Here is a 10,136-nt window from a genome sequence, read left to right as displayed (position 1 = left end):
TGACATTGTTTGTGAGGTAGGTGGTGGGTCTGATGATGTAGATGGGTTGGTCATTTTTACGGGTTTGATGGGAATGGTGGTATTAAAAGAGGTTTTGACCATGGTGGGTAAAAGGGTTATAGGGTAGGTGAGATGGAGGGAGTGGAAGGTGAAGGTTTTGTGGGTTGAGGGGGTTTGGACGGTGGGTTAAAGGAATAATTGGCCCAAACAATAAATGAGGTAAGTGGAGGTAGTTGGCCCGATTAATTAAATTTATCACTCAAAATTGAAAGCAAGATAGCATAATATAATCGTAAAATTAGATATGAGGTTGAGTAATTATCGACTCACGAGTATGGTGTCAATTTTCGGTCTAAAAATAATATGAAAGCACTTAGAACACTTAAAAACATATGCCCATTTTAGTTTAATCAATTAGGGAAATTAGCAAGACTCACACTAGAAATCACAAGCAATTAATTAACCCAATTTCTAGTCTAAATTTCTCAAAATGTTCTCTTGCAAGTGGCTTAGTGAAAATGTCGGCAATTTGATTTTCGGTTTTGCAAAAGATAAGTCTAACATGTCCTTTCTCCACATGATCACGAATGAAATGATGACGAATATCAATATGTTTAGTTTTAGAGTGTTGAATAGGATTTTTGGAAATATTTATTGCACTCGTATTATCACACATTATGGGAACGAAGTCAAAAATAATACCAAAATTCAAGAGTTGTTGTCTTACCCATAGGAGTTGAGAACAACAATGTGCAGCACTAACATACTCGCTTTCAGCCGTTGAAAGAGCTACCGTGTTTTGTTTCTTTGAGCCCCAAGAAATCAAACAATGACCCAAGAATATTGCAATTCCGGAAGTGCTCTTTCTATCTACCGTGCACCCCGCATAGTCCACATCCGAAAAGCCTCTATACACCTTTTCACTAACATTCTTACCGAGTTCATCTTTGTCCAATTTGGACCCGGCTACCATAGGTGTATCATGAGACCTACCATTTGTCATCCCAAATTTCTTAAGCATTTCCTTAATATACTTTTGTTGATGAATCATGATTCCATCCTTTGATTGTTTAATTTGGAGCCCAAGGAAAAATCCTAGCTCACCCATCATGCTCATTTCAAACTCCGATTTCATTAGTTCCGAAAAATACAAGTAAAGGAGTTCATTTGTTGCACCAAATATAATGTCATCAACGTATACTTGTACAACCAACAGTTCGTCTGACTGTGACTTTAAGAACAATGTTTTGTCAACGGAGCCTCTTTTAAAACCATTTTCAATAAGAAATATAGACAATCTATCATACCAACACCTAGGTGCTTGTTTTAAACCATAAAGAGCTTTGTTTAATTTGAAAACATGGTTAGGCAAATCATTGTTCTCAAAACCCGGTGGTTGCTCTACAAAGACATCTTCTTCCAAATATCCATTTAAGAAAGCGGTTTTAACATCCATTTGGAAGCGTTTAATGCCTTTGTGAGCCGCAAAAGTTATAAGTAATCGTATGGCTTCAAGTCTAGCTACCGGTGCATAGGTCTCATCGTAGTCAATACCTTCTTATTGGTTATAACCTTGCACCACTAGCCTAGCCTTGTTCCTTACAATTTCTCCCGAGTCATCAAGCTTATTGCAAAAGACCCACCTAGTACCAATGACGGTACGATTAGGCGGTCTGGGGACTAAGTGCCATACCTCGTTTCTTTTGAATTGATTGAGTTCTTCTTGCATGGCAAGCAACCAATCTGCATCAGTCAGAGCGACTGTTACATTTGCGGGTTCAATTTTAGAGAGGAAGGCATTGTGGAAACAATACTCGTTGAGATGAGCGAGATTGTTGAGGGATGATCTTGTTCGAATTCCCGAGTTGAGATCGCTTGTGAGATTAGAGAGTGGATGAGAGCTTTGATGTTTCCACTTCTTTGGAACGATGGTTTCTTGTTCCCCCTCAGCAGCATCAGTCACAGTGACTGTTTCCATTTGCTTAGAGTGATCTTCATCAGCACTGTTTTGGGTTAATTCAACTCTGGAGGTGGAGGCAATAGTCGTTGGGTCTGTTGCATCCATAGAGGAAACAGCAGCAGGTGTACTACATGTTCCTCCTGAGTTACAGCTTTCCTTTGAAGGTAACAGTCACTGTGGTTGTTGCAAGTCAGCGTTGGGAGCTTCTATTTGCTCGAACACGAAATCTTTTCGAACAAGACCAATCTCAAACTCATCATCATCATCATCATCATCATCATCCACGTTTTGTACATGTCCAAGCACACTAGATTCATAAAAAATGACATGGATGCTTTCTTCAATCAACATGGTTTGCTTATTGTAAACTTTATAGGCCTTGCTATGATCGGAGTAGCCAATAAATACTCCTTCATCACTACGTGGATCGAACTTACCCAAGTTGTTTTTACCATTGTTATGAACAAAACATTTGCTTCCAAAGCATCTAAAATATGAAATATTGGGTTTTCTTCCACGTAGCAATTCATAGGGAGTTTTATTCAAGATACTCCTTATCATGACACGATTATGAATGTAACATTCGGTATTTACCGCTTCGGCCCAAAAGTTCTTAGGCAACTTACTACATAATAACATTGTTCTAGCCATATCTTCAAGGGTTCTATTCATCCTTTCAACCACACCATTTTGTTGTGGGGTTCTAGGAGCCGAGAAGTTATGGTCTACACCATTGTCATCACAATAAGCACCAAATGATGAGTTTTCGAATTCGGTTCCATGATCGGTTCTTATTGAAATAAGTTTTAAGTCAAGTTTATTTTGAATCTTTCTTAACCAAATTAGAAACTCATCAAATGCCTCATTCTTAGAGCATAAGAAGAGTGCCCAAACAAACCTAGAGTAATCATCAACAATGACACACACATAACGACTACCACCTCTACTTATAGTTCTCATTGGTCCACACAAGTCGATATGTAGGAGTTGTAAAGGTTGAGATGTACTCACAATTCTTTTGGATTTAAAGGAACTTCTAACATGTTTGCCTCTAGCACATTCATCACACACTTTATCAAAATCAAACTTCATATTGGGAATGCCTTCAACTAAGTCGAGTCTTTTAAGGGTATTAAGAGTATTAGTACTAACATGACCAAACCTTTTATGCCATAACCAAGGATCATTGTTCATTACACTTATGCAAGACATGGTATAACCGGATAGAGTGTTCAAATTAGTTAAGTACACGTCTTTGACACGTCTTCCTTCGAGTATTAGTTCATTAGTAGTGGCATCAATTATTCGACACACATTAGCACTAAATTCTACAAGATTACCCTTATCACAAAGTTGAGAAATGTTAAGGAGATTATGCTTCAAACCTTTGACAAGCCGCACGTTGTCGACACAAAGTAATGGTGACTTACCAACCTTTCCAACGCCAATTACTTCACCCTTTTTGTTGTCACCAAACCTTACCGTGCCACCATTGTATGCTTTAAGTGAGAGGAATTGGCTTCTATCACCCGTCATGTGACGAGAGCATCCACTATCCAAGTATCAATTGCGGCCGCCTCTCACCAAGCCCTACACAAGATTAGACTTTGAGTTTAGGAACCCAAACAAACTTGGGTCCCCTTTTGTGATCAACATATCTTACGGTGTCTTTCCTAATCCATATTTGCTTTATTATTTTGATGTTCTTGTTAATGTCATCAAATCTTTTTCTACAAGCATTGAAGACATGACCATTCTTACCACAATAGTTGCAAATAATGTACTCGGGAAGACCCACGTATTTCCTTCTTCTAAAATCAGTTTTAGGCTTCTGGATTCAACAGTCTGTCTGACTGTTCCATTTGAAGCCCAAACCAGCAACTTTGTTACATCTGTCGGTTTGACTTGTGAGAAAGTTTAACACGGTTTGACTTCCTTCCCATTTTTCAAGGATTTTTTTGGCTTTTACAAGTTCATTGGTCAAGTCATTGACTCTTGAGAGGAGATGCAAATTCTTTTCTTTTTCCCTCTTGAGTTCATCATTGTTTACACTTTCTAAAGACAACCTTTTCTCAACTATGAAGTCATGGGTGTGGTTGTTGAGTTTAGACACGAGATATCCGACCTTTTCTTTGGACTCTTCATACTTAGATGTCATCTCATCAAGACGTTTGCTTAGATGAACGAATTCATCGGATCTATGATGAGGAGTAGATCTAGAAGTGCTACACTCGGGCATACCCTTTTGAAGAAAGGTAAGCCTCTCATGAAGAACCTCTATTTCTTTCTTAAGACAAACTACCTCACCTTTTAGACACTTGTTTTCATTGACCAAACATTCAGTTTTCTCTTTGGACTTGTCTAAGCGTTTGTCAGAAGCAACAGTCCCAGACACTGTTTCTATTAGGCCTACAATCTCAACCACAAGGTCATAGACTTCATTTTCAAGAGCATCTTTGTCCTTCAAAAGATCATCACGTTCCTTGGTTAGTGAGGAAACTTGCATCACCAAGGTAGTGTTGACGTTTTCAAGATCAGAGACGTCCGTGGGGGTCATCCTAAGACGCTCTAGTTCTTTAGTCAAATGTTTGTGCAACTTGTTGACTCTTTTAACTTCATCATAAGTCTCAGAGGTGACAGTGATGCTGTCAGTTGCTTTTAGTTCATTTTTAAGGTTAAAGTTCTCTTGAGCAATTTCTTCAATCTTATTTTGCATTACCTCAAGCTTATCATTTTGAAACTGACACTTATCAAAAAGTTGGTCAAGAAGCTTACATACTTTCTCTTTGGAGTAAGTTCTAGCCTTGGCCTTTAGATGATTTACCTCGTTGTCGGAATCGGATTCGGAGTCATCGGGATTAGCCATGAGGCATCTTAGATGTTCATTTTTTGAGGTTTTTGAGACTTTGTCCTTAAGATGACTTGTAAGACACATTTTAGCCTCTAGTTCCTCATCTTCCTCGGAGTCGGACATTTCCCAAATGGCACTCATGACTCTATGTTTATAGTCCTTTTTAACTTTTTCTCTTCTTTCCTTTGATTTGATGTCATCCCACTTGGGACATTCTTTAATTTGGTGAGTTTTATCACCACATTTAAAGCATCCCACAGTGGAATTAGGTCGTTTCTTAGGAAAGCGTTTTTTCGAGTAATTATTAGTGAACCTTTTGTTTCCTTGACCATTGACTAACCCGGCTAGATTCCTTGAGAACATACCAAACTCGTCTTCCTCCTCATCTTCTCCATCACTTGGAGAGGATGTGAGGGTGAGACTCTTTCCCTTTGAGGACTCACTAGAATGCTTGTCGAGATTAAACTCGTGAGCCATTAGTGATCCCATTAGTTCATGAAGAGATAGGCTTGACAAGTCTTTAGCTTCCTCTATGGCGGTGACCTTGGGTTGCCACTTAGAGGTTAGACTACGAAGGATTTTTCGAATGATGTCCTCGGACTCGAAATTCCTTCCTAGACTCTTCAGCTCATTAATAATACAAGAAAAACGTGAAGAAAAACTGTTTATGGACTCGTCCTTTGACATTCTAAACATCTCATATAGTTGCATGAGAAGGTCAACATGGTGTTTTCTCACTTGGGATGTTCTTTCATAAGCAAGTACAAGGGAATCCCAAATAGATTTTGCCGTAGGACATCCAGAGATTCGACTAACTTCCCCCTCACCAACACAACGTTGAAGAATCGACATTGCTTTGGAGTTCTTTTCGGCAAGTTTGAAATCATTTTCATTGTAGTCTTTTTCCTCTTTCGTTTTGGTGAAATCGTTTAAGATATCGGTTTCCTCAATAACAAGAGGTCCATTTTGGATGATGTTCCAACATTGATAGTCTATGCTTTTGAGGTAATGTTCCATTTTGAGTTTCCACCATCCAAAATTCGCACCGGTAAAGACCGGGATCTTGGAGGGTTTCTCGGAATCCATTACCCACGAATCAAACTCTAAGGCGAGTAGCCTCGATCAAGAGCACGAGGCTCTGATACCAATTGTTGAGTTTATGGATTCAAGTACCTAAGAGGGGGAGGGGGTGAATTAGGTACTATTTAAAAAATTTAACTTCAACTTTATTAATTTAAAGTGAGTTGTAGAATGATAAGAGACATGAGAATACTTCGAATAATATAGAGAAATTAAACGAGTATTTAAAATGAACGTTTGCTGAAGTATGAAGGTAACAATTGTTCTGACTGTAGCTATTTGTCTCCGTTTATGGGATACAGACTGCAGACCAAATGTGACAGTATGTGGAACTGTTACTTCGAAAGTTAAGCAAAGCAAATGCAAACGAAATAAAGAGCAGCGGAATAAAACAAATAAAATCAAACACGAGATTTTTGAATTGGTTCGGCAAGAACTCAAGTGCCTACGTCCAATCTACTTTTTATTGATTAATTTTGGTGATCTACTCCGACTACTAAAAAACCCGTACAATAAAAAGACAACAACCTACTCCGGTTGTGACACAAGTTCAAGAACTACTCCGTTCTAGAACAAGTCAACTCGCAACCTACTCCGGTTGCCAAAGAGTTGAAGACTACTCCGTCCTAAACTCTACACACAAACTTAGAATGTTATAAGGATCAAGTTTCCACTAGCTTACTCTTAAAAAGAATTGAGATGGACAACTTTTACAAGATCAACAATTCATAAGTGAGAGAGTCTAGTATATTAAAGTAACAGTAGCCATGATTGTAACACTTGAAGACTTTTAAAAGTTTTGCAAAGTAAAGACTCGGTTTTAAGCTTTTGAAAACAATTTGCAAACTTAGATTAAATCTCAGAAAAAGTGTTACGAGTTTTGAGAGGATGAGGCACGCCTTTTATAGGGAGGGTAAGCAAGGTGGGTTGTTAGGGTTTCAAGGGTAAAAGACCATCACATGTGATGAGTCTCAACAACTTCCCAAACTTTCACAAAAGAGGGTTCTTATTCAAAAGGCAAAGGAGATAAAGAGTGTTTGAAATTATCCAAAAGAGATCATAAGATTTCAGAAAACAAAGGATGGAAAACAAGTCACATGATGACAAGCTTTCACAAAAATGGCAAAAAGCAATCCTTGTTTTATGAAAGACAAAAGAGTCAAATTTGCACAAAGGGGAAACAATTTGAAATGATAATTATTCAAACCACTTTTTCTAGAAGGCCAAATCCTTGTAAAAATCTGAAAGTCAGTTTTCCAAATACAAGACACGTAAATGACATTTGAAAGATAAACAGAAGTTCAAGTGTTACGAATTGAGGCAACGGTCCAGGCTGCTGTTACTTGTGAAAGTAACAGTGGTCTTGACTGTTTCTATTACTTTAAAATACTTTACTTTCTAACTTGTACATTTGATGACGCCGAGGACTCAATACATTTGGGTAATCAACAATTCAACACTTCTTAATCCAAGCTTGATTTAACCAAAAATCCTAAAAAGGTAAACTAAGATAGCACACATTAAATGGGCATGTTATCATCAATCAAAGGAACCCAACAGTGGTTATGTTGAGGATTTTGTGGTATATGTTAGGTGGTGGGCGTAATGGATGGGAGTATGGAATTAGAGAGAGAGGGAGCCTTGGAACTGGGAATGGTTATCGGTGGTAAGGTTATAATCGGTTATCAGTGACATGTGAGGGTGGTAAAGGGAAGGAATAGCTAAGAATCTAGTACTATTTGTATTACGAGGACGCAACATTCATCTTAAGAAGAGTAGGATGCGACAATGACAGTTTGACGGTTAAGCGTACGGTGGTATATTCGGAAGTGTTGAGTCTTGATGTGGAATAAAGGATGGACTTGTGGTTGATATTATGAAAGTTAAAGTTTATGCTTGTAGTAGTATGTATTTTATGTGTATGGTTAGTAAGGTTGTAGGTAAGTATGGTTACGATAGTGTTGAGAGTTTTGGGTGGTGAGGTTTAGGAGTGTGAGTAAACTTCGAGGACGAAGTTCATTTTAAAGGTGGTAGAATGTAACAACTCGCTTGATAGATGGTGGTGATATTGGATTTGCTAGTGAGCAGTATTGAAGTAAGACAAAGTTGGCGGCAATTGTGTTGTTGGTATTCGATGGAAATATAGAGTTAGGTGACATTCGATAGTACTATGTTGTGAGTTGCGTTTTTAGGTAGGCGTTATTAGGCGTTGTTGGGCGAGTTAGTGTCGAGGATGGAGGATGAGGGTTGTGTGGTGATGGTTGGTGGAGTGAGATGCGTGCTTGCCATGTAGGTATGTGTGTGAACTTTAGGGATGAAGTTCGTTTTTAAGGAGGGAAGACTATAATACCACGGTTTTCTGAGTCTAGCTTCCTCGGCCGAATAGGGCTAACTTGGCCGAGTAAGGTGTCGTGTGTTTTCTGGTCAGGCTACTGCTCAGGAACACTCGGCTGAGTAGTGTAATACTCGACCGAGTAAGGGGTACTCGGCCAAGTACTCCAGGTACTCGACCGAGTAACCGGTCTGACGAGATTAATTTCCGCGGTTTGATTAAGGGTGATTAAATATTATGTAAACCTCGTTTAACAGTTTCTATTCTTTTTACCAAAACTTAAAACTACGTTCTTCACTCCTCTAATCACCCTTAATCACTCTCAAGGCAATTGATCGTTTGTGAGTTTTTCGTTCATCTCTTTCGCATCAGTTTCGTCGGTAAGTCACTAGTATTGTGTCTTTTGATTAGAATTGTCTCTTAGGGTTTTGCCCTAATGATTAGATTTGGCGAAAAGGTTGATTGACATGTTTTTGATAAGAATTGTTATGATTGTTATTAGGTGAAGGATTCGTAGAGGAACACTTCTAGCTTCCACTTTGTGCTTGTGCTTCAGATCAGTGATAAGGTAGGGTTTCCCTACTCAGTTGCATGTTTAATTGATTTAAGAGGGGTTGATTGTTGTATTGGCATGATTAGTATCATTATTGGAATGGTCTTTCTTGGTTGTTGGATTAGTTGTTGTTTGTCTATGTTTGCGAGGTGCGTCCTCGGCTGAGTGGAGTCATCCTTCGGGAATGGCTTCACGCTCTTGATTCCCTCCTTATGGTTCCCGTCACAAGGAGGATGTGCACATTAATGGACATGCACTACAACAAATCATCACTTGCGCCACGAATTATGCCACGGGTACTCATAATTCGTGGCTAAATTTTGCTTAGCAACGGGAAAAACTTATTCATTATTTTGGAAAAAAAATTATGCAACGGGATAACTTTTCCCGTGGCAAAAAGTCACTTCCGCCACGAATTAGGCTACACCCGTGGCAAATAATCATTTTAGCCACGGCCTATGTCACACCCGTGGCGAAATTTTATTTAGTCACGAATTGTTCCGTGGCAAATATTTTTTTAGCCACGAACAAACAAACACCCGTGGCGAGTATCTTTTCCGATTTAAATCTGAATGAAATTTAATCAAATATAATAATATGAAAATACATTTGAATATAAAAATTTAGAAACACTTTGATTAATTTAATTAATATTTTTTATTGTTTTATTTACTTTAATAAGAAATTTTAAAATTTTATAAACTTATATGCAAACAAATAAAAGTTTATCGTCTAATTTTTTAATTTTTTACAGATCACATTTATGTTTTGTAGGTTTTTCAAAATATTGATAATTTAAAAAAAATTGTTTTAATATATACTCTATTTATTAAAGTCGTGAATTTCTTTTACTTTTTTAAATTAAACTTTATAATCTTGAATAACAATCTTAAATGATCGTATCACATTTAAAGATATAACATATCAAATTGAATAAAAAAGTTTTTTTTTTTTTGCAAAAAAGGGTACATCCTATTCTTATTCATCCATAAAGGGTAGAAAATATGAATGGTTTTCTTACAAAAGAGCATCCAAACTATCTAAGCATAAATAGAGCTTTTAAATGATCAATAACCATGTTGCTATGTTTTACATTCCTAGCCAGGATCCTGACACTAACATGGAATTGCACCTGCCTGAGCAACCCATGAACTCCAGATTCCTTGCCAGTAAAAATCCGAGCATTGCGTTCCTGCCAAATCGTATAGACACAAGCAGCAAGACAGCAGCAGTACCAGCCAGCTTTCCAATGCTTACGACTGTTCCTGTGCCTACACCAAATCAGCTCCTGTCTGAGATTTGCAGTCCTGCCATAAACACGCATTCAACCCAGGACTTGTCTCCAGAGATCCCCAGCAAA

This window comes from Silene latifolia, chromosome 6, assembly GCF_048544455.1.
Source record: "Silene latifolia isolate original U9 population chromosome 6, ASM4854445v1, whole genome shotgun sequence".
NCBI lineage: Eukaryota > Viridiplantae > Streptophyta > Magnoliopsida > Caryophyllales > Caryophyllaceae > Silene > Silene latifolia.
This window is presented reverse-complemented; position numbering follows the sequence as displayed.